Below are 15,718 nucleotides of genomic sequence, written 5' to 3'. Positions count from 1 at the left end.
CCAGAGCATGTGTACCCATGATTTGCTCATATCCTATGTTACTGGATCCGACCTTGGCATTTATTTCGCCCATAAGGATAGTAAGGTCTTTGTCTGTGTAAGTCTCGAGGATCTGCTGCAGTCTTTCATAAAACTGATCTTTATCTTCCTCTTCACTGTCATTAGTTGGTGCATAGCACTGGACCACATTCATTACAATTTTCTTCTTCTTTGTACGGAATGAAGCTGTGATGATCCTGGGGCCATGTGCTTCCCATCCAATCAGGGCTCTCTGGGCCTGTTTAGCCAACATAAGACCAATCCCTTGGGAGTGAAGTGCTTCACTGTCCTCGTGTCCAGAATAAAGCAGCAACTCTCCTGTAGATAATCGACACTGACCAGCCCCTGTCCACCTTGTCTCGCTGATTCCCAACAAACTCAAGTTGTTATTTCTCATTTCTGCTGCCACTTGGGCTGCCTTGCTTAGCTCATACATGGTCCTGACATTCCATGTGCCAATGTTTATTTTCCTGGTAGAGAGAAGGGTGCTCTGCTTTGTGGCGTCCTTTCGGCTTTGGCCACAAAACTTCATAAATCTTCCATTTGAAGAACCCTCCTCTTCCAAGACAAGATTGTCTGTGTTTCCTGTAGTTGGTGTTTTTGTAGCAAATAGTTTTTTACGGGATGGGGTTGCTAACCCTAAGCCCAACCCTCCTCCTTTTTCAGCCGGGCTTGGGACCATCCTTGGCGGAGTTTAGTAGCTCCAGTGAATATTAAAAAAGGGACATTGGTATCTTGGACCCTAACATTAATGAATGGGCCCTTCTGTCATACAGGCACCAGGGGAAATAGCTGCAATTCCTGTTCATTGCTATCCTGTGTTGTTTGCAGCCAGTCTAGTGGCTGCCACGGGGTAGTCCATGTAGGAGGTTGTAGTTTGTCTACCAGGCTGCAGACCACATGAAGGCACCTCAAATGGATTATTAGGTTGTGGTTGTGCATCCATTGGCTGTAAGAAAGGACAACTGTCTATTCAATGGCCATTTTGTCCATATTTAAAACATAAGCTAGAATTGGGTCTTGGGGAAGCCTGATTTTGAGCATTATTAAATTGTTGAGGGAAAGGTGAGTGAGGTTGAAAAAAACTAGGTCTGTTGCGTCCTCCTTGCCCTCCCCTGTTCCTACAAGCATTGAACGGTTGAAGATGTATGTTTAATATTTTTTTCCTGTCTGTCCTTTTTCCCACAGGTGAGAGTATCAGCTAAATAGTGAACTTGATTAACTAACTCATGCAGCCCTAAACATGGCCATTTCAAGCATACCCTTTTTAACTGGTCTTGATTAGGGGGTAATTATCCATTTGCAAAAGTAGTTGAGAGACCACTAACTGCTGGCCCTTTGGTGGGGTCAGAATAGCCAAAATATTCTTCAAAAGCTTCAGTCATATGACATGCATAGGTATCAATGGGCTCATCTTCTCATTGTGTAACAGCTTTTGTGCATGACCAGTTAGGCACAGGGGGACACACTGAAGTAATGGCTTGCAGTAACCTGGTTCTGGCTCTTTGAAAAGCCTCTGTAGCAGTATGCTGGGGAACATGACTGGTGTCTGTGCATGACCCAAATGCATTTAAAGATGTCAGGGGAAATAGAGGTTTCTTTTGCAGCTCTAGGATCTTCTAAGGTAGGATTTTATAGTTGAACATGTCCTTGTAAGATTCTAGCATATTTAGCTGGGTGGGTATGAATGAGTGGAAGAGAGTCCAAAATAGTTTGGAAGTCAACAGCAGACCAAGGACATACCATAATTATAGCAGAGGGTGCTGTATCATCTTTACCTTGGGCAGGGTTGGGAACTTGGCATAAGGGATGCAGTTCTGCAGCTAGAGAATTAACTGTAGTGCTGTCTTCCTATTCTGAGGAAGAACTAACATCTTTATCTTGATTAAATTTGTCAGGGCCCCATCTATAATCATTGGAAATTGATTAACAGAATGCCCTGAATGGAACTTATGCCATCTAGAAGGAGAGAATAAGATTCCCTTTTTGCATAGCTTGGGTAATCTCATATGCATTAAAGAAGAATGTGTTCCACTCATCTGTTTGGTGCCAGAAGCTAAACTATCTACAGATGCGCCCTTTTGGGATTTGTTAGAGTGAGTATGACTAGAAACAGGAGACTAAAAGTATTCTGCTAGTGTTTTAGAAATGTGTGGTAGAAGAGGGACCTAACTAGTAGGAGAGGAGGTAACTATGGAAAAAGTAGCTCCATGAGAGGGTGGTGAGGCTGCAAGAGTGAAGGAAGAAACAGTTGAATCTTGCTGAACAGGAAGGGGCTTATTATTGGGTGGAGGGGGTACAGTAGGCACTACTAACCCAAGCACACAGTAGTCTTCTGATGACTCATCATGGTTAAGTTGCAATTTTTGAAATTCCTTAATGGGATAATGCCAGCTATCATCCTTTCCCTGACAATCTTAATGCTGAATGTGAATGATTGTCTTATTGGCTGTTGCAATTGAGTTTTCAGTTTAGTTGTATTATTTTTTTAAACTACGAACAATAGACTCCTTTCCCATATCTTTAGATTCTACCTGCCATGCACTAAAAGCTGACCAGCAGCTGACAGGAACTTTATTACTTTTTTCTTTAAGTTGTTTCTGTATATTTAATAAGACATCTTTATCAAAAGATCATGCAGGTGGAAAAGTTAATTTGCCAGCATTTTAGTCAGCTCATACCATTTATCTAAATACAGACAGCTGTCTTTAGAAGACTTATAAACCATAAAGTATGTATAGCAGGAGTCTCATACTCCGGTTCTTTTAAAGATCCAAAATTCACTCCCATTGTAAAAATGTTTATAATGACAGTACAAAAGAGTGAAAAAAAATATCCCACTCCTATACTAAACCCACATTCACTCAAAAATTACACTTGAAGATACCCATTCTTTTGTTAGAACACTTAAAAATTACTTTGAGGCAAAAGATAAAAATGTGCTTAAGTGTTTTTCCTCTTTTAAACACAGTGTGGGGCTCCTCACCAAACAAATGAAAAAAGAAGTTATGTACCTACCATAACGTTCCATGTTAGTTGTCCTTCATCTTGCCTTCCTTCTTGCTGTTTGGGTTCGGAGCCGATCCTCAGCTTCGACTCGGCCACTTTCTATAGCTCAAGAGCTCTCTACTGACTTGAAGCTACCTCTTATCCCAGAATTCCCAGCGTCAGCTACCCAGATCTCGTTTGAGATAGCTCACACTAGACATAACATTAGAAAATAATCTGTTATTACTAAACCTAGATATACAGTAAATTGTCATGGTATGCTTGGCAAGCAACTAAGAACAAAACAAGTTAGCCAGTGAAACCATTGAAAAACTCCTCTCAATCCATGAGGAAGGGGGAAGGAGGGAGTGACGCAAAAGAAGGAAGGTGAAATGAAGGACAACTAACATGGAACGTTATGGTAGGTACATAACTTCTTTATGTTAAGTTGTCCAATCTCGCCTTCATTCTTGCTGTTGGGACAGTGTCCCTAGCACCTAAATCCTGAGTGGCTCATTGGAATAGACTCCTCAGAACCGTGGAACCAAAGGAAGTCCTGCTCTGGGAGATCACATCTACTTTGTAATGAGTAATAAATGTATGTGGATTTGCCCAAGTAGCTGCTGCACAAATTGAATCTATGGGCAATCTAGATTGAAAAGCTACAGAAGTAGCTAATGACCTAGTAGAATGACATTTGGATTTTGCTGGAAGATCTTTTTGTTGCAAATGATAAGCGAAGGCAATGGTATCCAATAGCCATTTTGATAAAGTTACTTTTGAAACTGGAAGGCCTTGTTTGTTGTTAGCAAATGAAAGGAACAACTGATCTGATTTTATCAGTTCTTTAGCTCTGTGGAGATAGAAATGCAATTATCTATGCACATCCAATTGGTGTAATCTATATTCTGCTTTGTTGCTATGATTAGGAAAGAAGACGGAGGTTCAATGGATTGACTCAAATTGTGTTCTGAACAAACTTTAGTAGAAAGGATGGGCTGGTTCTCAAAAAAACTCTATCTTTGTGAAAAAACAGGTATGGGGGACGAACACATAGGGCACGGAGTTCTGAGACCCATCTAGCTGAAGTAATAATAACTAGGAAAAGTGTTTTCCAAGAGAGAAATTTCAAAGAACATGATGCTGCTGGTTCAAAGGGTGGCAGGATTAAGGAAGCCAAAGCCAAATTGAGATTCCAAGGTGGAGGAGGCTCTCTTACTGGGAGTCTAAGCAGAGATGTACCTCTCATGAAGGCCTTACAGAGCTTGTGAGACATTATGCTTGAGTTGAAATCTCTGATGTGAAAATTTGAGATGGCAGCTAGTTGCACTCTGATGGTAGTAGCAGCTGTACCAGTTTGAAACAGTTGTGCTAAAAAATCCAAAATTTAATTTACTGGAGCCGTAAAGTGATCTAAATTCCTGGATTCTGCCCAGTAAGAGAATCTTTTCAATTTGCTAGCATAAATTTTTCTTGTAGTGGACTTATGTGAGGAAACAATAATATTATGTACTGCTGGGGAAATATTAGGGAGTCTGGCTAAGATTGGAAGTGGAGTAACCAAGCTGTGGGTTTGAGAGTATGAAGGGATTGGTGTAACCCCCCTGACTGATGAATCAAGACATCTGGCACTGGGTCCAGAACCCAAGGCTGGGCTAGAAAGTGGTGGTGAAGGAACAAGAACCATATCTGTTGAGGCCAATAGGGGGCAATGAAGATAATCTTGCAACCCAATGATTTTGCTTTCTGTATGACTCTTGGAATTAAGGATTGGGGGAATGCATAAAGGAGTCCCTGAGGCCAATAGTGGACTAGAGCATCCATGGGTGTTTGACCTGGAGGAGGAACTAGGGAGAAGTAGCTGTTGCATTTGTTGTTGAGGGGTGGCAAATAGATCACAGCAAGGATGGCCCCATTTGTGGAAGATGAGATCCACAACTTTCTGTTTCAGGGACCATTCGTAAGGCATGAGAATCACTCTGCTGAGCCTGTCTGCTATCACACTGGATTTCCCAGGGATGTGCATTGCAGTTAGAAAGCATTGGGAGGAAATTGCCCATTGCCAAACTCTGAGGGCCTCTCGACACAAGGAGTAAGACCTGGTCCTGCCCTGTTCGTTGATGTACCAAATCACTGGCATGTTGTCCATCTGTATTGCAATTGTCCTGGTAGGGAGAGAGTCTTGAAGAGCTTGCAATGTTAGAAGCACTGCTCTCATTTCCAGAACATTGATGTGCACGTGGTACTTGTGAGGTTGCCATGTGCCTTGGACTGTCTTCCATAGATAATACCCCCCCACACCCTATCAGGGAGGTGTCCATGGTCACTGTGGCAACTGGATGGGGTTCTATGAAAGGTCTGCCCTAAATCACTAGTGGGGAGACCATCCACCAGGAGAGGTGTCTTTTGCATGAATCTGTGATTAGTATCATGTGTGACATGGGTAATTCCTGGAAGGACCATTGTGTGAAAAGAAGCCACTGAAGGATTCTCATGTGATAAAGTGCTAGTGGAACAAGAAGAATGGCTGCTGCCATGGACCCTAGAACTTGAAGGACATATTTGACTTGAATTCTTTTGCTCCTCAGGAGAAGTGACACCTGTTGACGAATAATGGAAACTCTTTCCTGAGGTAACTTTGCAATCATTTTTCTTGTGTCTAATTCTGCTCCTATGTAAGTAACAGATTGACAAGGCAACAAGACAGATTTTTTGTAGTTTATGGTAATGCCTAGCTGAGCACAGGATGTGATGGTATAATGTCGTGCCTCTATGAGTTGTTGCCTGGTGGTAGCAGTGAAGAACCAGTCGTCTAGATAAACGAACACCTGGAATCCTAGACATCTCAGGTGAGCGAAACTACTGCCATACATTTGGTGAACACCCTGGGGCTGTGGTGAGACCAAAGGGCAGAGCTCTGAATTGGTAATGACTGGCCCCTAGCCAGAAGCGTAGGAACCTCCTGGACTGTCTGTTCATTTTGATATGGTAGTACGCTTCCTGGAGATCTATGGAGCATATCCAATTGTCCTGACCCAGAAAGGGGAGAATGGACTGCAGTGTTACCATCTGGAACTTTTCTTTTTGTACAGATTTGTTTAATCTGCTGAGATCCAGAATTGGTCTTCAGTCTCCTGTCTTTTTTGGCACTAAAAATAATCTCGAGTAAGTTCTGGATCCTACTTGGTCTGCGGGGACTTCCTGAATGGCTCTTTTTTCTAGCAGTCTTGAAACTTCTGTGACTGCCTGATCCCATAGATTGGGTGGAACATCTGGGATGGAATTTTTGGAACAAGAGGTGGTTGATGGAAGGGAATTTTGTAACCTCCAGATATAATGGATAGTACCCATCTGTCTCTTGTAATATTTCGCCAGGCTGTTGGGTGCAATGAGAGTCTGCCCCCGACTGCTTCCAGAGGTGAGCAGTCGGGCATCTCTTCAGGGATGCTGATAGGGCTTGGCAAAGAATGTATCTCTATCACCCTGATTTTGCAGTCCTCCTCTGCTATGAGGGCGGCGTCTTCCATTGTTGTTGTTCCCCCTCTCCCTGGGGGAAAAATCACCACGCGTGTCAGGCAAGGGTCCTTGTGATTTTTGAAACCACATCTTTCCACCCTTCTGACCTTTTGGGTATAGTCTGGTAGGAGTGGAAAAATGAACTCCCATGGCAGAGAGAGTCTTGGCTTCTTGCTCGCACCTGGTAAGCTTGTCTTTCACCTGAGGCCCAAAGAGAGAGGAGCCATCAAAGGGGGTATTGGTGAAGGACGCTCTGAAAGATTCCGCAAACTGACACAGCTGCAGCCAAGAATGTCTCCTGAAAGTCACTCCTGTGCCTGCGGCTCTGCTCGCTCCATCAGCTGCATATGAAATAAGCCTCATGGAGGAGTTGACTACTGAATTTAGAGTCACCAGCTGTGAAGCTACCTTGGCTGATGCTCCCTCAGCTGTGGGAACATATAGAGTATCTCCAAGCTCTTTCAGGTAATCCCTCTGAAGTCGGGTAAAATGGGTAAGATAGTTCAGGGACCTAAGGAAGAAGGTCGCTGATGAAAACATTTGCTTCCCATATCTGTCCATCATGCGAAATTCTTTGTCCGGTGGATGGACAGATAAAGAGGTTTCAGCTAACTCTTTCTATGTGGCTGCTGCTACCACCATGGCATCAACTGGCACACTTTTAGTAAGGAATGGTTTGTCCTGGGGGGCTGTGATGAATTTATTTGGTTTCCTCGGGACAGGTTCCATGGAATCTGGAGCTGACCAAGCCTTTCGAGTCACTACAGACATCAGTGGATCAAAAGGCGGAGACACCCAGGAGGTGGAAGGTCGGGAACCAAATGCATCCAGGTATACAGACTCATCCTCGGAGGGGGCTAGGGAAGTCCAGCCACCCCTCTGCCTAAGAATCTTGAGGATGTCTGAAAAGGAAACATTTCTGAGGGGGACCTTGGGGACCCTTGCGATTCATCCAGGTCTATATCTGAGGTGACAGACTCAGGGGAGTCTAGGTGATTCCTCTTGCACTTCTTTTTCTGGGGAGCCTCCTCTGAGTGTTCTGGGGAGGCTTCTGAAGAAGAGGGATCATCCAATGGGGTGCCCTGGGGCATAGGTTCCCTATGCTTTGGGGCTGGAGGAGGAGCAGAGGTTGACACAGGCATCAAGGGGGACGGAGCTGATGGGACTGATAGTGGGGCTATCTGGGGGGACAGCACACTCTGCATGACCTTGAAGACATCACGGCCCTAAGACAAAGAAGTCTCTGGCTCCGAAGAGACAGGAGTCCTTCTCCACACAGAGGGCAACAGCTCTGAGGCTGATGTGGGAGCCAAGCTCACCTGCATGGAAGCACTGAGAGGGAGAGTGAGGTCAGACTAGGGTCCAATACCACTTCCCCCCTCGGAGCTGATGAGAGAGCATCAGTGCCCAGATCCCTTGATGGACGGGAGAACCAAGGTAATCAGAGCCAAGGACGGAACCAAAGAGGAGGTCTTCGGAGCCGATGGTTCCACTATCAGAACATCCATGGTCTCTGGCTCCAGAACATCCATGGTCTCCGGCACCGAACAAAGTATAGTCAGAGGATGAATTGAGATAGTAGCAGATGGAGCCAAGGCCTGTTGAGGTGGGCTTGAAAGCAATTTGGCAAGGGCCTGTGACTTCAGCAACCTACTGACCCCTCTTTCCATATCCTGATCCGACAACCTCGAGGACCGAAAGGAGTGGGAAGATGATCGATGACTGCTTGCACTCTGCAGTAAGGGTGAATGTGGCACAGGGCGAATCAACTCCAATGAAGGAGACCTGGCTCATTTGTGGCTCCAAGATGGCTCCGAAGTTACAGTTGGAGCTGATAGAGGAGTTGTCTTGTCGGTGCTAGTCAGCACCAACACACTTGGTCTCTCAACCGCAATTGTTGGTTCCAAACATGGATGTTTTGCCGGATGTGCCGATGGATTGACTGGTTTTGGTGATTTTACTGGCTGAGTTGTTTCAGCCGGGGAATCCTGTGGTCCCTTCAATAATCCATGGATGATTAGCTTGTTTTTATGCTTCTGCAGGACCCTTGCACTAAAGGCATGGCAAATAGAACAAGAGTCCTGCAGGCGCACAACCCCCAAGCAATACACATAACTAGTGTGCCCATCTGTCAGAGACATCTTCTGACAGCATGAGTCACACTTCTTGAAACCTGAGGTTTGAGTTTCCTTAGAAATACTAACTAGCAAGGAACCTACCTTATTTAAAAATATCTCTACACACTAAGGTACAATATAAAGGGAGAGAGAGATTTTTTATAAAGGGAAAAGAAAGAAAGGATAAAACTCCTTAAAGGAGAGCCTCTAATTAAACGGCTGTCCTTAATGGGTAAAGGGAAGGGAATAACTCTCTAACTAAAATGAGTTCAGGGAAAAACAAAAGGCCTAGCGACTAAGGGGCGATGGCCAACACAGTATAGAAGACACAGTAAAAGATGAGATAAGGGGATTACAACTAGATAAACTAACAAATGACTATAAAAAAGGGGGAAATACCAGTTTTTAAACAAACATTTTAATAATAAATAGAAAAAAAACTTGTACTAAGCCTGAGCCAGCATCGACGCAACCTTGCAGCTGAAGCGGCAAACGAGATCTGGGTAGCTGACTCTGGGCATTCTGGGATAAGGGTCAGCCTCGAGCCAGTAGAGAGCTCTCGAGCTATAGAAAGTGGCTGAGTCAGAGCCGAGGATAGGCTCTGAACCCAAACAACAACAGCGAAGGTGAGATTGGACAACTTAACATTTAACCTTCAAAGCATGTAAAATATAAAAGAGGAAAATGCTTAAAAATTAGTTTGAGGCAAAAGATAAAAATGTCCTTAAATATTCAAACAGAAGAATGGGTACCTTCAAATGTGAAATTTGTATGCAATATAAATACATTTTAAACCAATAAAGTGTTACATTCAATAACTACACTATCATGGCGCATTGTCATTGTACATGCAACTCTATGGGGATTATTTATTTGGCTTTGTGCCAACAATGCAGAGGTTATTATGTAGACAAAATGCAAAGAAAACTTAAAAGTTGTATTTACGAATACATGTTAGACATTAAAAATAAGAATTCCAATAATTCTTTGATTAAACATATCTGCAAATTTCCTACACAGTTTTTTTTTTTTTTTTTTTTTTTAATTTTTAGTTGTTGAAATGGTTGCAAAGGATCCTGGGGGAGGAGGGCTGGGCTGATCTTATTTAGTTTATGGAACTTCTGTGGCAGGTCAAACTTAATGAGTACATTTCACCTGGTTTGAATGACTGTCTATCAATAGTGAGTGTTTTAAGGCTCCATTCATGTAATATTTAAAACTGTTCAATACATTTTTTTAGAGAGTGAAATATTTATTCCACAAATTGTTTTTTGATTCTGTGAGTGCACTTGATTCATTGATGACCGGTGTATTTTATGTTCTAGTTTATTGTTTTTGCAGTTACCAAGTTCAAGCACAGCACTGACTTGCAAGCAAGTAGCATCTTGCCTAAAGAACTCAGTGACCATAATCTAGTCTGCGCTATTTTGTAAAAGTAAAGCACTTCCTATCAAAGTAAAGAAACTGGAAGTAATTAGCAAAACATACTGTTCTAACACAACCTCCAACAATTAGACAAACAATACTTAACTAACTAGAGTGTCCACATTATTCAGTGGATGAATTCAACAAAACAACCACATCAACAGCCAAGAACACTTGGAATAAAACCTATAACCTTCATTAAAATAAATACATCAACAAAAGAAAAAGCAATGAAAGTGGGCAGCCCTACCTAGTGCTACAGTGTAGAGCAGTTTTAGATAAAAAAGTCTTAGGGGGAAAATAACTTGTTCGGTGAGGTAGACAGACAGAGGTTTGCATCAGTCAACAAATGTCTTTGAAAAAAACTAGCTGAATCATGGACAACCAAAGAAAGTCCTAATATACTGAGTCAAAAGCTTTGCCAAAATCAACAGTAATATGTGATATAGTATGTTGTTGCTTTACACAGATATCCAGCACATTTAACTAAGGACACGCAAGAGCTGGGCTACGTGCACAACCCTTGATGAACCCCAGGTGATTGTCTCAAATAACTTCAGGAATACATTTCTCCATTCTACTGGCCAATAATTCACAAATGATTTTACATCAGTTTGCAATAAGGAGATTGGTTAATAATTTATGGACTGCATGCAATCATTTGACGGCTGAAGAAACATAAGACTTTGCCACGTACTACAGCTTCAGCAAACTGCTGTTGGTTTAATGCATCCATATAAAACTGATGTATAAAGGTATAGCTGTCACCTTTTTAACTCATTTGTAGACAACAGAAGCTAGTCCATCTAGACAGAGGGATTGCCCCACAGAGATGGATTTAGTAGCTGTAATAAACCCAGAGAGGTAATGGGAACACTTAGTAAGTCCACAGCTTTATCAAACATCTTGGTATACGGACTTCTCTTGAGGTACTTGGATTCAGGAAATTATACACAGTGATTATATTCTTCAGCTTTACAGATCCACATGAAGCTGACCTTTCCTACCAGAAACTGATATGACTCTCTTATATCTACACAGGTGATAACAGTGAAGTGCTATGACTTTATTAGATAAAACTCCCCTAACTTTCTCCATCTATCCCATTTACAAGAAATATCAGAAAATGTCTGTATTGAGTTTTTTTAAATGTTGTACTTCCAGAAGTAATGAGATATCCTTGCAAGCCATTTGTTTATATTAGTGTGCCTTTTCCTCTTTATGCAATTCCTAATTTAAACTGACTCTATTAGTTATTCTTTCATAGTTTATAAATGTTATATCCATTGTAAACGTTGCTTTTAAAAGAACCCTAGGGGAAGAAATACTATTGTTCTTATTTCAATAACCCTGTATTCATACTTGCAGATTTTTAACAAACTTTTTGTTCCTTAAAAGTAATGGATCAAACCTTCATTGGCAATAACTATGTCTGCTATGATTTGGTGACAAAGTAATGAACAGTTTAACAAGGTCCATGAGCCTTGCAGGGCATGTAATTAAATTACTGACCCATATTCTGCCCTCTCAACTCTCCAGCCAATTGTTCAATCTTCTAGTTCCACCACAATTCTGAATATAAACACAGTCATTAACAAACAAGAGGTGAGTCATCCAAAAGGCTACTTAATCAAAACCATGTATGAATTTTTTGCATTGCTATATCTCAGGCAGCTGACATGCCACCGTAGCTATCCTATATTCACAAGAGCTGATAACTACACTAAAATCCCTAACAACCAATACACTACTATAATCATTCCAGAAGAGGAGTGCAAAGATTTAGTTATCCTGGCCAGATTTGTAACAAGCTGGTATTGTCCTCTTTTGGGCCATAAACATTAACCAAAAATGCCTGACCAAACTGTGCACAGATTACAAGCACTACTCATTTTCCCAATCTGTCACAAAACTCTTTCTATACAGTCTAGTGTCTTGTTCAACAAAATAACAACACTCTCACAGATTTGCAGATGTGGTGCAGCATACATACCATAAACCCAGACTTTTAGAGAACACCAATGTAGTCTGTTTGTACTTAACTTTGGTTTCTTGCATGAACACTAAGTACACGTTATCCTATAAACATGTTGCATAATGTCCTTCATCCTCCAAGGACTAGATATACCCATTCCATTCCAACTTGTGTCCTTGAAATCTAGTAAAGAACTGCTGTCTAGAACAACTGTGGCTGGATCTAGCATCATTACACAAATTTGCACAAGCTTTGCAACTATTAACAAACAAGCATTAATAAACTGCCCCAGGTACTACGATCAATGGAAGAATAGAATAGATACACAAAACAAAAGAAACACTCGGGTAATATGATATAAGTAGCATAAGTAATATGACGTAGTAGTAAGAAATATGGGACAAGATATGTGTCCTAGAGACTGCCCCTCCTGTGGAACAAGTTTCTAGCCATGTGAAGCTTCTATTACCCAGTTTAAGCTCAAGCTAGACCAGTGGATGGGGAACAGGAAATTTAATCTAGACCTGGCATCCATGTCCCTTATGGACAGAAGTAGCTTATAAATGCCTGGCCCTCAGCGTCCTATTTGAGTACTTTTCCGTTAAACCCCTACCAGGTCTTCATGCTGCTCTGTTTGGCTGCTATTTTCTCATTCATACAGTACTGACAAATGTGATGTTAAAAGAACTACACAAAGAAGGTACTCTTATGTTGTCGTGTATGTAATGCATTTAATTCATGGAAGAGAGTAACAGCAATGACATTTAATGAATGGAACAGGGATCAGAAGCACATGCAATGTTTTTGTAACACAATGAACAGGGATCACAGCAGTACTTAGTAAACATTGCACTGCCCAAAGAAAGTAGTATAACACCAACTAGCAGACATGAAAGTAATGATGGCATTTAACATAGCACAGAACATCTCTCCTTTGTCATGCATGCGATGCCACATTAGTTCAATCAAATAAGACTGAAAATGTTGGTGAGCAGTGCCTCTCTGACGTTTATTTCACCACTTTGCAGTACCCCACAAGTGCTCCACATTTTGGGTATGACACCCAGTGTCCAGATCAATGAAATGATAGGAGTGATTCACGATGAAATGCTGGTATCCGGCAGCTTTCAACTCCTCAGATTGATATCCTGTCCAGCAGTCAGAGAATATAGTACTTCCACATTTTACATTGTCCTGTATTGTGGACAGTAACATTTCTGTGGATTGGTCGGGAACAGCAACAAGGAAGCATTCATTAGTTTCCTGATACACACCTCCAAATACCCATTGTGGGGGCAGAACCCGACCTACGTTAACTTTCCTTCGGGTGAATAAACTATCATCAATCTCCACAACTCTGTCTGGCCCACCTATTTTCACATTGGGACGACATAACAAGGAATTGGCACATACCTCTCTGAGGTAATTATTCCAATCCACCATTGTGTTGTGATTAAGTTGAAGCTTTGCTTGGCAGAACTCAACAGATGTCAACTCAAGACACCATAAATAAATGAATCATACGGCAGTTACAAAAGGGATGTGGGATCCATAAAACCATGTCTGTGTTCGGACACCTTTCTCTTCACATCATGAATGAAGGCTGCATAGCCATTTGGGGTTAGAGGTACCTTTCAATTTCATGAGGTGATTATTGGAACACAATCTTTCTTTGTGCAGAATACCTCTTTCTTGAAGAAATGTAATAGCCGCTTCTTCATCTCTTGGCAAATCCCATAATGTAACATCCATGGCAGTCGTAATACTCACAGTTGTGATTACATGACAGAAAACCACAACTTTGATTACTCTTTCACATGCTTAATGCTTGTAAACACAAAGAGATTGCGGGAACTTGTACGTGTGCAATATGCCTGCATAAAACCTTATTTGCTTCTGGGTGAAATATGTGTAAAGAAAACCTCCGGCATCTGGTAGGGGTTTAACAGTGGACTTCAGCTATTTCTGCTATTACAAATGGTACTGTACACCTAACATAACAATAGAGACTTGTTTTGTCAGTTATACAGATGTACTTGTCACACAGAAACTACTGTACACCTAACATAACAATAGAAACTTGTCAGTTGTACAGATGTATTTGTCACACAGAAACTTGTGTCCACTACTGAAATACTAGCAAAACAGAGCAGCATGAAGTAGTAGGGGTTTAATGTAAAAGTACCCCATCTGGATACAGGACATGATTTTTTCAGGAAAGCATGGCTAGGCTCAAAAAGGCCACCTGAGTCATTAGCCTAGTAACAATCTATGAATCTATAATCTATGAGTATATACAGTTCAGTCTATCAACTAAATGGAATAATAGTATTAAGCAACTCATTCCACTAGGGAAGTATTTGTATCCCACTTACTAGTATACTAGATGACATGTCACATGTATTGTTCAACTTACAAAATAACACCAGAACATATAACTATCAGATGGTTATAACATTACAGCATTAATTTTCAACACACACTAAATTATCATTAACTGGTATACATAATGCTACAATCAGGTTGTGAACAGACAACATTATAGTACCACAAACAGATTGCCCATGCCCTCACCGAAGTTACCAATGTGTCTCATAAATATAGCCCTATTATGGATACCATAGATGCAGGATGTTACTGCCACACAAGTTAAAACAAAAAACACACAAAAAAAAAAAAATTAAAGGCTGCAACATCTACAAACATTCCACACCATGCCTTTATAGCTTGTGTTGTGATATTTGTCTCCATCGTTAATACAGAGTTCTCAAAATTTACTTTCAGGAGTCTCTAGAGCAAAAATCTAGAAAAAAATGAGTCACCAGATTGGCTCATATGGGAGACTATATAGGTAAAGAACAAGTGCCATCCTTCTAAGTACCTTCTTCTGAGGTTATGTCCACCGGCTCTATATTATGATAGCGAAACGGCTGAACACCGAACACCATTTCTTTGACACATATTTAGCAAACTACAAGTTATGCAAATGGCCAGATCACCAATTTTTTTCCTAGGGAAAAAAATTACTTGTCCATTGCCGTGAATTTGCCCTTTTCCCCACTGTAGTGCTATCTCGGAGTTGGTATATTTAGTTGGGGGAGATGTGGTATTTTAGCTGTTCCTGCAATCCCAAATCACAGCATTATCACAGATATGGCACTGAAATCTTTGTTTTTGTGTAAAGGGATGTACTATAGTCAAGATCTGAATGTACCTGATGGCCAACTACTTTGAAATTATTCCTTAGCTCCCAAGATTTCTACAGTATGGCCTCCTGATCATTAAACCCCAGGCATTTAATTATGAAATGCAGATTTTTATTATATTTGCTTACAGTAGTATTCTGTGGACATGATCGATTATTGGTGGCATATTGGTGTCCAAATTCCTGGCCAGCTTGAGTTTAATGAAGTGTAATGGTCCCAGGTTTATCACTTTTTCAGGTAATCTAATGATTCATGTGCTATTTCTCCTGGCTCGATTTTCCTAATCTTCCAGTTTAAACTCAAGCCATGTGTGTGTGCGTGTGTGTGTGTGTGTGTGTGTGTGTGTGTGTGTGTGTGTGTGTGTGTGTGTGTGTGTGTGTGTGTGTGTGTGTGTGTGTGTGTGTGTGTGTGTGTGTGTGTGTGTGTGTGTGTGTGTGTGTGTTTCATTTTTG

The sequence above is a fragment of the Protopterus annectens genome, chromosome 7.part0 (genome assembly GCF_019279795.1).
Source record: "Protopterus annectens isolate FY-2018-M chromosome 7.part0, PAN1.0, whole genome shotgun sequence".
Lineage (NCBI taxonomy): Eukaryota > Metazoa > Chordata > Ceratodontiformes > Protopteridae > Protopterus > Protopterus annectens.
This window is presented reverse-complemented; position numbering follows the sequence as displayed.